Here is a 15,066-nt window from a genome sequence, read left to right on the forward strand (position 1 = left end):
TAATAATAGTCCCTCTCTCCCAAGGTTGTTGTTAGAGTCAAAGGGGATAATATTTGTAAAGCTATTTGCATGGAGCTTGGCAATTCAATTCAATAAACATTTATTAATGTCTACTATGTGGTAGGTACTGTGCTAAATTTTGGGGACATAAAAAAACAAGATACAATCCCCACCCTCATGCAGTCAGTCACTGGTACAGTCAATCTGAGTGACCCCATGACCTTTACACTTTTGGTCCACAGGCAACCAGCCTGTAGGAGGTGGCAGTCCCGAGGGTCTGTGCACAAATCACATAGGCCTATGACACTGTAATGGGGGAAGAGCTGAGGGGGTACTACTCCCTTTTTCTCACTGAAAAACATGTACCAGTCAGGACTGGCTTGCCTTTATATTGGAAGTTGCTGACTCCTGTATATAAAAGCAGCCTGGGTCACCCATCCCAACTATCTGTCTTGGTATGCTAAATAAGATCCTTTTTGCCTTCCCTTTCCCGAGTTTGCCTTATTAACCAGGGTAAGGCCTGAACCAAGATTTCTTTTAAGATCTTCAAGGAGCTCACTACCTAATGGCGGGAGACATGGAAACAAATATATACAAAACAAGCAATCTACAGGACAAAGAGGAAATATTTAATAAAGAGAAGGCATGAGAACTGAGAGAAGTTAGGGAAGGCTTCCAGGAGAAGGTGGGATTTTAGTTGGGTGGCATTTAGAAGGTGGGATTTAGTTCCTTCAAGGAAGCCAGGGAGATCAGTAGTCAGAACAGACATGGGTCACTGCCAGAGAAAAATGTCTGGAGTGGAGAGACAGAGTGTCTTGTTTGTGGAACAATCGGATGGCCACTGTCCCTGGATTGAAGAGTATATGTTGGAGACTGGGTGAAAGAAGACTGGAATGGTAGGAGGGGCTAGAAAGGTTAGAAAGGTCTTTGAGTGCCAAATAGAGCATTTGGGATTTGCTCGTGGAGGCAATAGAGAGCCACTGGAGCTTACTGAGTAGAAGAGGTGATGTGATCAGACCTGCATTTTAGGAAAACCACTTCAATGGCTTAATGGAGAATGGAATGGAGTAGGGGGAATCTTCAGGCAGGCAGACCCACCAACAGGCATTTGCAGGAATCAAGGCATGAGGTGATGAGCATCTTTACCAGAGTGGTGACAGTGTCAGAAGATCGAAGGGAGAGTATTTGAGGGACGCTGCAGAAATGAAATCAACAGGCCTTGGCAAAAGCTTGGATATGGGGGCAGGGAGGGGAGTGGTGAGAGATAGTGAGACTCTTAGGTTGAGAGCCTGAGGGACAGCACAGATGGTGTTATCCTCTACAGTAATAAGGAAGGTAGAAGAAATGGGGGAGAGTTTAGGAGGAAAGATGAGTTCTGTTTCAGATGTAATGAGTTTATGTGTGTGTGTTTGTCCTTCGTTGCTGAGGAAGACCATGCCATCAGAGAAATAATGACATGACTTGCACTTGACTTTGTTTTGAGTGAGGGAGGGCTGTGCAAGGTCACCAGCCTCACTTCTCCTCCAGAGCCATCTCTGAATCCAGTGACCAGATATTCATCAGGATGACTGAAAATGCCCCAGGATGACGCAATTGGGGTTAAGTGACTTGCCCAAGGTCATACAGCTAGTGAGTGTCAAGTGTCTGAGGTGAGATTTGAACTCAGGTCCTCCTGACTCTTGCACTGATGCTCTATCCACTGCACCACCTAGCTGCCCCACAAGATGTCTACTGAACATCCAGCTTGAGATGTCTGAAAGGAAGAAGGAGATAGGAGACTAGAGGTCAGCAGAGAATGGGTCAGGAAAGGTAAGTTTGAGAATCATTAGCAAAGAGATGATAATGAAATCTGTGGGAGTGGATGAGATCATCAAATGAAGTACAGAGGGAGATGAGGGCCCAGGACAAAACCCTGAGGGATGCCTCTGGTTAAATGGAATGCTCTGGAGGATGATCCAGTAAAGGAGCAGTTAGATAGGTAGGTAGGAAGGAAACCAGGAAAGAGTAGTGTTGCAAAAACCTAGACAGAAGAGAGTATCAGGGAGGGGAGAGTGATCGCCAGCGTCAAAGGCTGCAGAGAGGTCAAGGACAATGAGGATTGGGAAAAGGCCATTGGATGTGGCAACCAAGAGATGAGTAGTAACTTTGAAGAAGGTAATTTCGGCACAACGAGAAGGTCAGTAGCCAGACTGTAAGGATTAAGGAAAGAGTTGAAAGAAAATTAAGACACGTCTTGCAGATGGCCTTTACAGGGAGTTTAGTAGGCAATAACCTCTTAATAAATGTTTCCCTCTTTCCTTTCTTCCTTCTAACCTTCACTTCTTAGAATCCCCATCTCCCTTGAAGGCTCAGCTTGTGTCACAAGGTCCTTCCAGATTTCTACTCTTCTTCTGAAATTACTTTCTATTTCCTTTGTGTATATTTTGGATTCATTCATTAGTGTACATGTTATTTTCCTCCAGCAAAATGTAAGGTCCTTGAGGGCAGGGTGTTCCCAACACCTAGCACACTACTTGGCATAGATAGGGTGCTTAACAAATGCTCACTGAATGTGAGATGAATTCAGAAACAAAAAAAAAATAATTCCCCCTTTCTGGGTTTCCCATTTTTAGAAAAAGGAAAAATTTTGAAGTGAGAGATACAGCAACCAAGGCCTGAGGAATCAAGTGCCCTTGGAGGGAACAGAGGGCTTCCCTGCTGCTTATAATTGTGTGTGCACAAGCATACTTGAGTGTGCACGTGTGCATGAGCGTGCTTGGATACATTACTAATACTAGCTGGGTGCAGAATTTGCGTGCGCTGCTTAGAGAAACAGAGGGTCCTATATTGGGCTACTACATTGCGTTGCCAGTCCAAGAACTGCTAATAATTCCTGAGAGAAATATTTGTCCCTCCCCCCCAACTGTTTCCTAAGAGAGCAAACCACATGGGATGGTTGGAAGAATTCTCTGCCTTCACACTCAGGGGTTTTTTGATATGAAATGCTAAATACTTGCAAAAGTTAGAAACACTGTAGATATTTAAAGTGATCATCAAACCCTGTAGATATTTACATGATAGTCATGATCATCTGTTAGTTCAGTTTCTGAAATTATTTGATTCTTTAATGCAATATATGTATATATTCACATATGTATGTATATATTTTTTCACACACACACATATCAGTTCTACTTGATAAGCTAACAACTTAAAACTACTGCTCCCCCATTTAAGCTGTGCCCATAAACTTTACAAGCATTCTCGAAGAGTTCTAATTCTAGCTCTTCTCCATCTTCCACTGCTTCCCTACTCTCCCTTTCTCCTGCCCTGAGACCTGGAATTCAAATAGGCCCTGTGATCCAGATGCACAAGAGACACTCAGACAGGGCTTCTCAGATGACATGCGTTCATGATCCTATACTATTTTGAAGTGTTGTCCAGCTTTTACCCATGTGTGAGTCTTGTGCCTCCAACTAAAATGGAAGCTCACTGAGAGCAGGGATGCAGGTTTTAAATGCTCTTTATTTCTCAGTATCTAGGGTTACAGTGAATTCATGTGTCTACAAAGCATTCAAAAGCTCTAAGGGACAGCTGCCATTTAATTGATCAGTTTGTTTAAATTTATATTAAGAAAACACAGGTCCAGGTTCTATGGTAAAATTTTTAAACAAAGCTAAGGGAAGAAAAGATTTTGTGTGAAAGCACAGAGAATAAGAGGAATGTCTACCATGTGTTTGGACTAAACTCTTTGTTTTATTTATTATGCACAGACAGACATATGCTTATGAGCCATATGATAATGTAAATTTCACATCCCCAAAATTTCCTGGAGTTACTGGCATGATTTACATAGAGTTGGTTCTTTCCTACTTTGTTATCATCAACAAACAATGAGTGGAAACCTATGAGGCACACTGGAGAAAGAGCAGTAGATAGGGAACTGTACTTGGGGGCAGGAAGACCCAAGTTCCAATGCTGCCTCGGACACTGGCTCTGTGACACTGATGGCAAGTCTTTTAACCCCTTTCAATATGTTTTCTTACGGCAAATTGTGGATAATAATATCTAGAACACTTATTTCCCAGGGCGGTTGTGAAGATCACATGAGATAATGAATGTAAAGGGCTTTGCAAACCTGAAATAGAAGCAGCAGGCATCATAGTAACAACTCTGGGCAGTCCTCTTTAGAGTCTGTCTTTCTTCCTGGCTGGCCAGAGCATTATCATTCAGTATTTGGACAATTGCCTGTCTCCTAGACCTTGTCCTTTGCTAAGAATAAACAGTGCAAAGTGAGCACTGGTGCTGAGAGCAAACTTCCAGGGTAGCATCTGTGTGCATCGTTGTGACTCTAGGACTGAACTCTTCACACATGAAAAGAATCATTAATAAGATCCATCTATCACCTTCTCAACCAACATAGAAATTGCTTTATCCATTTAAGACTGCAAACTCACAGAGGAGACCTCTTTTGGGCTGAGGGCCACTGATACACAATGGGTGGAGACACCTGAAGGCCACCAAGTACAAAGCAACTTAATTTGCTGCTTTTCTGCATAAGTAAACCAAAAGCCATACCATCTTCCACTGGCCAACCTTTTAAAGCTCCATTGGCATCTCTGCAATTGCTCATATTGGATCCTTGGTTTGCTCTATGTGGGCTGATCAGAGCTGAGATTTGACCAAAGCAACATTCTCATTTTGCATGAGCTGATTTTGTGATCACATACAAATTTAAACCCTGTAGAGACTTAACTGCAGCTCCCTTTCTCTGCCTCTCCTCTCAGCTCCCAGGTAAAAGCACAGAACTAGGTAAACCCTCACACCAGACATGTAACATTGAGAATGAGTCCACAAGAAGTTGAGGGATGGGCTAGGCTCATACAGCTAAGACATGTTGGCTACTGATTCCCATCTAACAAATGGCAAAATGGAGTTAGAAAGGCAGGGTCGTCACATTTGGATCATCATTAGGTTGACATCTTCCCTTGGGTACCACTTATTTGTTTTTCAAGTCTAGAAACAACTCAAACCTCTATGTGCCCAAAATATTCTTTCTCTGCAGCCTGAGCATCAAATAAGAGAATGAACGCACATCCAGTCCCAGTGAAAGAGATAGTTTTAATCACAGCTCTTCAGTGTGAGACAAACAGTCATTAATCAGGAATATGCCACTTATCCAAGGTATGTGAATGACCTTGAAGAACGTGTCCCTTTAATAACCCAGAAGTATTATTAAAATCCAAGAGTGGACACTTCTCCTCACCCTTTGCTCAAGATGGATTTTGATAGACCTCAGACAAACTACATATAATCCTTGTTGAAGCTCCAAATTGGTTTTGGACAACTCATCACAAAATCAGAGAAATATACAACCCTGTATGTCAATAACTATGAAAACAGAATCTTAAAAGACATGGTTCTTTTTCCTTTAACATTATTATTCTTTTTAAATAAAAGAAAACCCTTCAGATTAAACAAAGTGTGTGTGTGTGTGTACTACTGTTTTTCAATGAACATGTCAACTGCAACCTAACTTGACTACAATGATGGGGAACTCTTGTGCCTATCTATAAAACTATCCAGTTGCAAAAAACTTTCATCCCAACAATCTTGTAAGGTATTTAGAGTAAGACTTATTATTCCCATTTTAAAGATGAGGAAACAATGACTAATATGGAAATATGTTTAATATGATTGTATATATATATATATACATATATATATATATACATATATATATATATATAGAAAGAGAAAGAGAGAGAGAAAGAGAGAGAGAGAGAGAGAGAGAGAGAAAGAGAGAGAGAGAGAGAGAGAGAGAGAGAGAGAGAGAGAGAGAGAAAGAGAGAGACTATATCAAATTACATGCCATCTTGGAGAGGGAGGAGGGGAGGGAGAAAAAATTTGGAACTCACAATCTTATAAAAGTAAACATTGAAAACTAAAAAAAATAAATAAGAGAAGATGAGGAAACAGACACAGAAAACAGATACAGAGTGATTTATTATGGAGAACTAAGTAGTGCTGGCTTGAGATCTCTGATTTATTGATGGCTGAGGTAGGTCATCTAACCTGAATTCGGGTCATCTGACTCCTGACTCAGTGTTCCACCCACCATGCTACACTGCCTCTTCTATGCTTTCTTGTTTTTTCTTCTTCTAATTTTCCATAGACAGAAGGCCTTAATTTCATGTTTTGACAAATGGAGAGTGTTTTACTACCTTTTACAAAGACCATTCTCCTGGAGTACTAGCCAGATTTTTTAGGGCTTTTGAGTACTACTATTCAAAACTTTTACAACCATGTCCTGTTTTTGTGACATTGTCATAAATGGGATCACCTCTTAATACCAACTCCACAAATGGAAAAAAGTTAAATAGAGTACCACAGACTTTTCTCCTTTGTTGGATGGGCCTGGAATTATATTGGCTTTTTAAAATCACATATCCTAAGCATGTCATTGAAGAAACATATAACTCTATAAGATAATCATGTGGTACAAGCAAGGGACAAGAGCTGGGACATCTGATACCCTCAATCTATCACAAGACCAAGAGGAAGGCCACTGTCATGTTGGGTGCATCCTGGGGTGAGGATCCATGAAAAAATATGCACAGGAATCATCCAGAATGAGAAGGCAATGATGAATTTGAATCAGGAACAATGAAAGGATGAGAACCTGGCTCCATTCAAGTAGTCGTATGATGAATACACCATATCAGGTAAGATTTATTTGGGAAGGATAATTTTTTAAATTGGACCAATGAATTCAATGGTAGAAGATGCAGGGACTCTCAGTATGGATATAACCTTCATCAATCAAAATTGGAAATTATATTAATTTATAACATGTTAATATAATTAATTCTGTCATTATAAGTCTATGGTCACATAGTTAGGATGTGTCAAAGGCAGGACCTAAATTTAGTATTAAAAACAATCCAGATTTGAGATTTAATCTGTTCAGGAAGCACCTGGTAGAGAAATGATATCCATTAATGTAGGTTGGGATCTCATACTTAACATAGTGTTGGAGATCTGTCTGTGGTACCAGGACGTATCAGAGGTAAGATTAAAAACCCGTTCTTCCTAACTCCAGCACTGGACTTCTATCAATGGGAATGAAAATACCACTGAATCACAAAAATAGCCAAAGTTCCCCTACCAGCAGTAGCAGCTTCCATTTAGCATAATGCCTGGCATACAGTAAGAACTTAATAAATGCTGTGGACTACATCTAATACTTTATGCTTTCCTCACAACAGCTCTGTGAGTTAGGGAATGCAAGAGTTTATTTTCATTTTTCAGAGGAAGCTAAGGTCTTAAAATAAGGCTATGTTATATAGCTGGTGAGTAGCATAGCCAGAATTTGAACCCAGGCACCTGGATTAGGGACCATAGTTCCTTTCTATTCCACCCATGCTAACTTACTGTAAGTTCCATATTTTTCTCTTACTTGGATGCATCATCATGTTGGGATTTTAGGATCCTATTAAGGGGACAGAGGCCAAATACAAAACTTATTTTTACGATAGTTCATCTAATTTTCCCATGACAAAGAATATGGGAAAAGCAAAAGTCCATTCTTTAAGCTCTCATCTGCTTAAGAATCAGAAAGCTAGAGAATAAAATTTTTAACTTACCACTTGGAGCTCATCCTAATGCCCCATTAGAAATAAAACCTCTCTCTGGAATCAGCATCTTTTCAGGGGACATATTGGTGCTTATTTCCTTCTTCTGTCCCACTAAGGATATAAAACTACAGGGAAGACTTGAAGGGTGATGGTAGTTTGTGTGCCTCAAGCTGCATGGACACAAATAAATGGCCCAATCTAGGGATTGTAGGCAACAATCCTGCTGACATTTCTGGGCGTCGGGGCAATGTGATCTCTTCCTGTCTTTGAATTCTCTAATTTCTTTTTAGCATACTTTGATTGAAAACCAAGTCACCCAGAAGCCTTGGATATGGGAATGTTTCCCATTTAGACAATCAGGGAAATAGACATCCATCCCTCTTCTTCTCATCTTGTTTGTTTCTGTCTCAAGGGAATCTCATGCTACTCTCTGATGGGAATGGAGGGTCAAAAATCTATCCTGGGCTCAGCTTTCAGGACAAGGACAATCAGGCCTCATCCTACACATAGGCAGCCTAGGGGGAAGTTTCTGGAATATGGAATATGTGAGTGAGGGAGGGCAAAATGTCACCACCAAATCAAAGATTCTCTCCCCAACAGGACCTAAAATTCTCATCACCCTATTTACTCCTTTGGGTTAAAATGCAAATCTTATTGGAAGATAGTAGGAAGCCAAGACCATTTTATCAGAATGGGCTGCCTACAAAGATTCTGAGCTAACTGAATGTAGTACAGGTATATTTTTATTGGCAAAGACAGGAGCAAGAGCATTGGGCTTCAATTCAATTCAACAACAGTCATAGAATCCTAGAATCAAAGGGTGAGCTATAATCAGGGCTGAGGTTTTACCATAGTAGGTCAGGATTCAAGAGGCAACAAAAAGATCCTAACCCTTTTCCAGGACCCACCTCCTTTCATGAGGATGTCATCTCTCTCCTTTCTCAACTCAGATCTCCCTTCCTCCAAGCACATTAGTGCTGCCTTTAAATTTCTGTCTCATTCTGGGGGTTAAATGGAACATCTGCATTCAACCAGGACAAGTGTCCTCCATGCCCCAACTCTTACCCTCCATTTTAACCCAAATGGTCCCAGGTGCCAGAACCCGTGATTAGGGCTCTCCTCAGAGGCCATAGAGCAAACATGTCTCTGACTGACAACAGACACAACAAATAGTAATATAGACTTTTCCTTAAGTACTAGGTGGTGGTTGTGGGGAGAATACCTGATTATCTCCTGAGGTGGTACAGTGATTTATTAAGCACTTACTTCATGCCAGGCCCTATGTTAGGTGATAGGGAAACAATGATACCCTGAAATCAATCTGTACCCTAGAAGAGCTTATAATTTACTAGGGGGGATAAGGAATGTAAAAAAATCATAGAAAGTAGAGTGTGATGGGAGCAAAGGAGAGATTTAAACAAAGGCTCTAGGAAAATCTGAGATTTTATACACATACACACACACACTGTCAATTGGAAGAATCAGGCAGGTGGATCCTGAGCTGGGCACTGAATGGAGAGAAGGCATAGTGCTCAATTGGGGCAGGCCTAGGGTGGGAAGGAACACTCTGAGCTCACCCAGCATAGGGGTGATGTTGCCTGAGTGAGAGTCAGCAGGTGTGGCACAGAAAGAAAGAGAATGATGCTGACTTGAATCACTCCTATTTCTGTATGGGAGTTTGCATTAATGAGAAGACAGCTGAATAATTTTATTAAGAAGGTATTAATGGAATTAGTGGCAAATACAGTAAAATTATAAAGGTGAATGGGTCCTTCCTCTTTTCTTTGATTTGTTTCCTGGTCCTCCTTTAGGGAAGCCTTCAGGAATGATATGCCATGAAACATTTTACCATTTTGCCAGGGGAAAGAAACTGCTAACTGTGCATCCATACCCAAACGTGCGTGCGTGTGTGTGTGTGTGTGTGTGTGTGTGTGCGCGCTCAGGGAGAGAGGGGAAATGGACATATTCACCCAAATTACTACTGATTTGTGTCAATAACTTGGCAGCAGTCAGTTACTGAGCAGTTCTTTAATTTCATGTAGTTAGTATTATTTTTTGAAATGATGTTGCGAGTAAAGTCTACATTTTGGACAGGCTAGTCAGATGTCCCCAGCAAACCTAAATAATAAACTGGACTAGCCCTATTTCCACTGCTTCTTTGGAGTCCAGTCCTTCGAGATCCCTCATTTCTCCAGTGAGGGGGCTCCTCACACCAACTCCTCCTGCAGAGTTACTATTCCTGAAATATGTATCACTCTGTCGCCAACCTGCTGATGAGCTTTTCCGGATTTATCCCGACTGTTCCACATCACGGAACCTGTCCTTAAAGCTGTTCTAGCTTGGCAGATCTTCTAGCCTTTGAGAGCTTCAGATTTCCTTCTAGATGGTGGAGCAGATAGAGTCAGGTTTGCAGTCAGGAGGACTTGAGTTCAACTCCTATCTCAGACATTTACAAGTTGCGTGACCCTCGGCAAGTCATATCCTCTTTCATCTTGCAATATTTTTACATGCGAAAGTGGGGATAATAATAGCAACCATTTCACAGAGTATTTCTGAGAATCAAAGGAGTTCATATTTAGAAAATACTTTGCAAACTTTTTAGAAATGTTTGCTGTTGTTATTGTTATGTTCCAGGAGAAGGAATATTTAGGGAGCAAAAAGAATAAAAAAAGCATCAGTGAAGAAAAAAGAAATAGAAGATTAAAAACAGCTCCCATTTCCAGGGTCAATGAATTAGTAATTTATTTACCAATATAACACACTGAGATTTCAAAAAGCCACACAAGCCATTGTATTTGAGGCTACCAGCAGTGCTAGTGATGTTTCCTCACATCTGGAACCCTGGATCTCTGAGGAGTACTGAGGTTCTCTGATCACAGAAAAAAAAGCCCAGGACAAAAATGAAATGAAATTCTGCTTGTGACACTGGTACACATGTGTTTGCCTAAGTTAATTACTCAATAAGTATTTGAAGAAATTTCACATTGGGGAAGATGAAAGGTCCCTTCTGGAAAAATATTCCCCCAGAATGGATCTCATTCAGTAGTGGCAACAGATGTAGCAAATGCCTGAATGGTGGCCCCAGCAGGTCTCTTTAGGACCCAGGAGGAGAAAAGAGGAACAGAGTTGGCTTATTTCCACAAGTACATAATCAGATTTAAAACATCTCACATCCCTTTGTGTGACTGCTCAGTTTTTCTGGTTTTTCTGGGATTTTGTGTTATTTTGTGTAAATATGTGTGCGTATATGTTGGGGTGAGTGGGCATAGATGGAACTAAATGACAAATTTTTTTTTTGGAGAATAAAGATAAGACAAAGAGTTTGTGGAGAATACATAGCCAGTGGAAAACGGCAGTACTATCCACCAGAGCACCATGAAAACACACGTCCTTCCAGTCTGTACATTATTATCTTTCATAAAATCATCTTAGAATCAAGATTTAGACTTGAAAGGGACCTGCGAAATCATGGAGCTGAACCCCCTCAATCGTTTAATGTTCAAAACACTAGGCCCTGATTTCTGTTCATCCCCAAGAGCTTATGATTCTTGCCTGCATTTCAGAGAGTGCACTCATGCGGCAAGAACTAGGGAGAACAGATGGGCAGCCTGAGTGTGGCCCTGGTGCCCATGCAACATTAAAAAGACCTAGAGGAAGACTGCCAGTGAATCGGGTGGATCCTCGATGGGGGGCTTACGAGGGAAAATAACACAAAAACAAAACAGAACCCCGACAAAACCCCCTCCAAACATGGGCAAGGATCAGGTAGGAGCCAAAGGGGTGGCAAGGTGGCATCAATGAAACCACCGAGCCACTGAAGCAGTAACAAACTGGAGCAGGTCCTGAGGGAATGTCACCATACATAATGACAAGTAAAAGGAGATGAACATTCCCTTCATTTTGAGATTTTCCTGAGTATTTTGTGCAATCTGATAATAGAATTGGCAATACCTTAGGTAATATGAGACCCAGGCTTGGCAATCACTGAGCTGAGGACGAATTCTTTGGGGAGCAGAGAATACATATTTCTTTCTTATGTAAGTGCCACACATGTTCCTAGCACTTAGTCAATGGCAAATAAAAATATAATTTCGTAGTTGTTAGGGCACCTCTCTTCTACACACCAGCTCTTTTTCCAACTCTTGCAATTATCTTTCCCTTATTACTTCTCAATTTCCTTTGTGGAGGATTACGTAGATGAGCTAAACACTTAATATGGAGAACAATCTTCAAGAAAATTGCGATAACTCCAACGTATCAAAGCACTTTTCCTCTTCAGGTAAGAATAATAGGTGTATATTTTCCTAAGTAAACAAAGCTTCTTCATCCATTTGTCTTACAGTGGAATCCACCAGGGCTTTGTCAATTTTATAGTAATTTCAGCATTACCACACTTATCCAAAATGGAGCATCAAATTCAATTTGCTATCTTGGAAAGAAATTGGCTTTAAATGCTTGACAGTACGACCAGCATCACCACTTTCTGCCACAGTTTGCAAATAGCGAGAATAAATCCTAGTTCCTGATTCCCATCTCCAGCTTCCATTAGCCTAGCAGTGTCTGTCTGCACATTATCAGTAGCCCTCTCAGGTTTCACTGACAGCAGTCAGTAGCAAAAAGCACTTGCAATGCCTGCTATTAAAACTTCATTTTCAATTATCCTGAATATTGGGTGGAAATGAAGCTAATAAGGTGAGTAAAACTAGCGGCCATGAAGGAGGCTCCTTAAATGCAATTTAATTCCACAGATAAGTCCTTGCACCTTCTCTGCATAGGGCACTATGCTAGAAACCAGGGACAGGAAGAAAGATTAAGAACAGTCCCTAACTTCAAGAAGCTTCTGTTCTTCTGGGGAGTCACAAAATGTGCACAAATAAGAAGAGGATAAAGAAAAGGGAGAAGGGAAAGAACACTAAAAAATGGGGGGATATAGGGAGGGCTGGAAAGCCTTCATGGAAGAGAAGGCATGGAGTCTGAACCTTGAAGGAAGATAAGGCTCTTGAGAAGGAGATATGAGGAAGGAGGGCATTCTGGGCATGGGAAAACCTTGCATGACTACAAGGAGGCAAGAGATAGCACAATCCAATCAGGGAAGAGCTTTGGCTGAAATGGAAAGAGTCTATGAAAGAGAATAATGTGAATAAAATGAGAAACGTTGAAAGGAAGCCACGTGATAGAAGGACTTATATACCAGCCTTAAGGAGATCATATTATTTTTTTTCCTGGAGGCCATGGAAGGCCACAGATGATCACAAACAGGAGGCAACAGAGTCAGACCCAGGCCTTAAGATCATTCTGGCAACTATGTGTAAGATGAATTCCAAAGAGAAGCAACCTTAAGCAGGTAGACCAATGAGGAAGCACTGAGAGCAATCCAGGTCAGAGGAAGGAAGGGGCTGAATTAGGCTGTTGGCCATAAAAGAAGAGAGAAAGGGGGAGGCAACTGTGTACTGCAGTGGAAAGAGCACTGGACTGGAAGTGAGGAAGATGGAAGCAGAATGGGAAGATGGCGCCACAGACTGGACATGGAGGGGATTAAAAGAAACAAAATAAAAAATGGCTCTGAAATTTCTAGCACAGGTGACCAGGAAGACCGGAGATAAGGAAGTGAATAATACATAGTAAGTGCTTAATAAATGCATGTTAGCTCGCTGACAAGTTTGTAGGAGGGGGTAAATTTAAATGGAAAGACAATGAGTGTTCACTTAGGCAGTACCCATACTAAAATTGGAACTGTACAGACAAGATCAGCAGGCCCCTATGCACGAACGCCATGCTAAATTTGTGAAGCCTTCCATATTTATTTTTAAAAAGATAACGAGTTTGGCTTCTCAGATAAAAACTTCGACATTGTTAGAAAGTTTGAGAAGGGCTTTACATACATTTTCCCATTTGAGCCTCAACACTCCTATGAGGTAGCTATAGACTTAATTATTCAATAAAGACAGCTGGTGGTACAGTGGCTAGCGCTGGGCCTAGCACCAGGAAGATCTGACTTTCATTGTGGCCTTGGACACTATGTGACCATGAGCAAGGCAGATAACCTCTGTTTGCCTGAGTTTGCTTAACTGTGAAATGGGGATGATAATAATAGCACCCACTTCCAGAATTGTGAGGATCAAATGACATAATCCTTGCAAAAAGCACTTACTAGTACAGTGCCTGGCTCATCGTAGGTACTATATAAATGCTTATTCTCTTGTTTTCCTCATCTTACTGAGGAGAGACTCAGAAAGTTTAAGTGGATTGCCCAGGGTCACACAATTACCAAGTGTCAGAGGTGGAGCCTGCACCAATGTCTTCCTGACTCTACCTACTATGGCACACCTCCACCTATCTCTGTGTCAGGCCCAGCACAGGAAGCCTTAGTGCCAGACCTTTCCCTTAGGGCTTGATCTTTCTTGCCAGTGGGGTGGGGTGAGATGCCCTGGTGACTGCTGTGAGCTGTTCTTTGGAGATGGACATAAGGCTGTCAATTGCAGCAACTGAACAAAAGCCAAATGTGCCAGGTATACTCTGGTCTAGGGGAAAGAGTCCTAGGTAAACCTTCAGAAGACCAGGGTTGTAATTCGGGGTGTTTTGACATCTCTCTTGGTGTCAGTTTCCACACCTGTGAACTGAGGATAATTTTACCTGTGTTGCCTTTCCCAAACAGCTGGCATGAGGATTGATTTTTCTTAAAATGCACTTGAATTTTGAAAATACATAAAAGCATTATGACCACAGTCTGCAGAACTTTGCTCATCAATTTAATATTAAACAGCAGTTCTACAGCTCATCGGCTGTTTGACATTGGGGAAGTCATTAGCCTTCTCTGGACATCAGTTTTTTCATTGTGTAATGAGAAAGGGCACAATTTGTTAAATGTATATTTCTGGGGAGAACTCTGGTCACTAGGATCCTTACAGCTGTGTAGTTCTAGGATTCTTTTCCCTGAGACTTTTGAGGATGAGCAGGCTATACATGTGGAAGAGGGTGTGGGGGAGGAATGGTTGTGTAACTTCCTTCTTGGATGCCAGAGAACAGACCAGGCAACACTGGGAAGTGGGCCAACCAGTTCTGGGAATCTGTGGGATGAAGAAACAACTCAGGAGAAAACTACTCTGTCAGAGACTCGGGAGTCTCTTGGACAATTTGGGAAAGATCCCAGGAAAGAAGGGAGATGGTGAGCCTCCTAGGGAAGGAGAAGGTAGCGTGGGCACTGCCAATTCTCTGAAGACAGGAAGGCTAATGAATATGAAGTGAGGCAGAAGGAAAATGCAACTGATCTTTGATAGGCAGGAGCCTTGAGTGCATCCCCTTCTCTCTATTTCTACAGTCACCATCCTAGTTCAGACCATCCTTACCTGTATTCTGTTCTACTGTAAACCTTCCTAAATGGTCAGGCTGCCTTATGTCTCTCTCCTCTCCAGAACACATACCACTCAGTTGATGAAGTGTTTTTTCCAAG

At 41.5% G+C, this 15,066-nt stretch overlaps 1 protein-coding gene and 1 non-coding gene across 3 annotated transcripts in view; one reads left to right on the forward strand and one right to left on the reverse strand.

Moving 5' to 3' along the window:
* Positions 1 to 15,066, reverse strand: part of TENM1 (teneurin transmembrane protein 1) — a 773,658-nt gene that overhangs the window by 555,321 nt on the left and 203,271 nt on the right. The window lies entirely within an intron of this gene.
* LOC140516495 (U6 spliceosomal RNA) lies at positions 13,314 to 13,420 on the forward strand. Its single transcript, XR_011971384.1, has one exon. It is a non-coding gene; the product is annotated as a U6 spliceosomal RNA (small nuclear RNA).

Source organism: Notamacropus eugenii, chromosome X (assembly GCF_028372415.1).
Source record: "Notamacropus eugenii isolate mMacEug1 chromosome X, mMacEug1.pri_v2, whole genome shotgun sequence".
NCBI lineage: Eukaryota > Metazoa > Chordata > Mammalia > Diprotodontia > Macropodidae > Notamacropus > Notamacropus eugenii.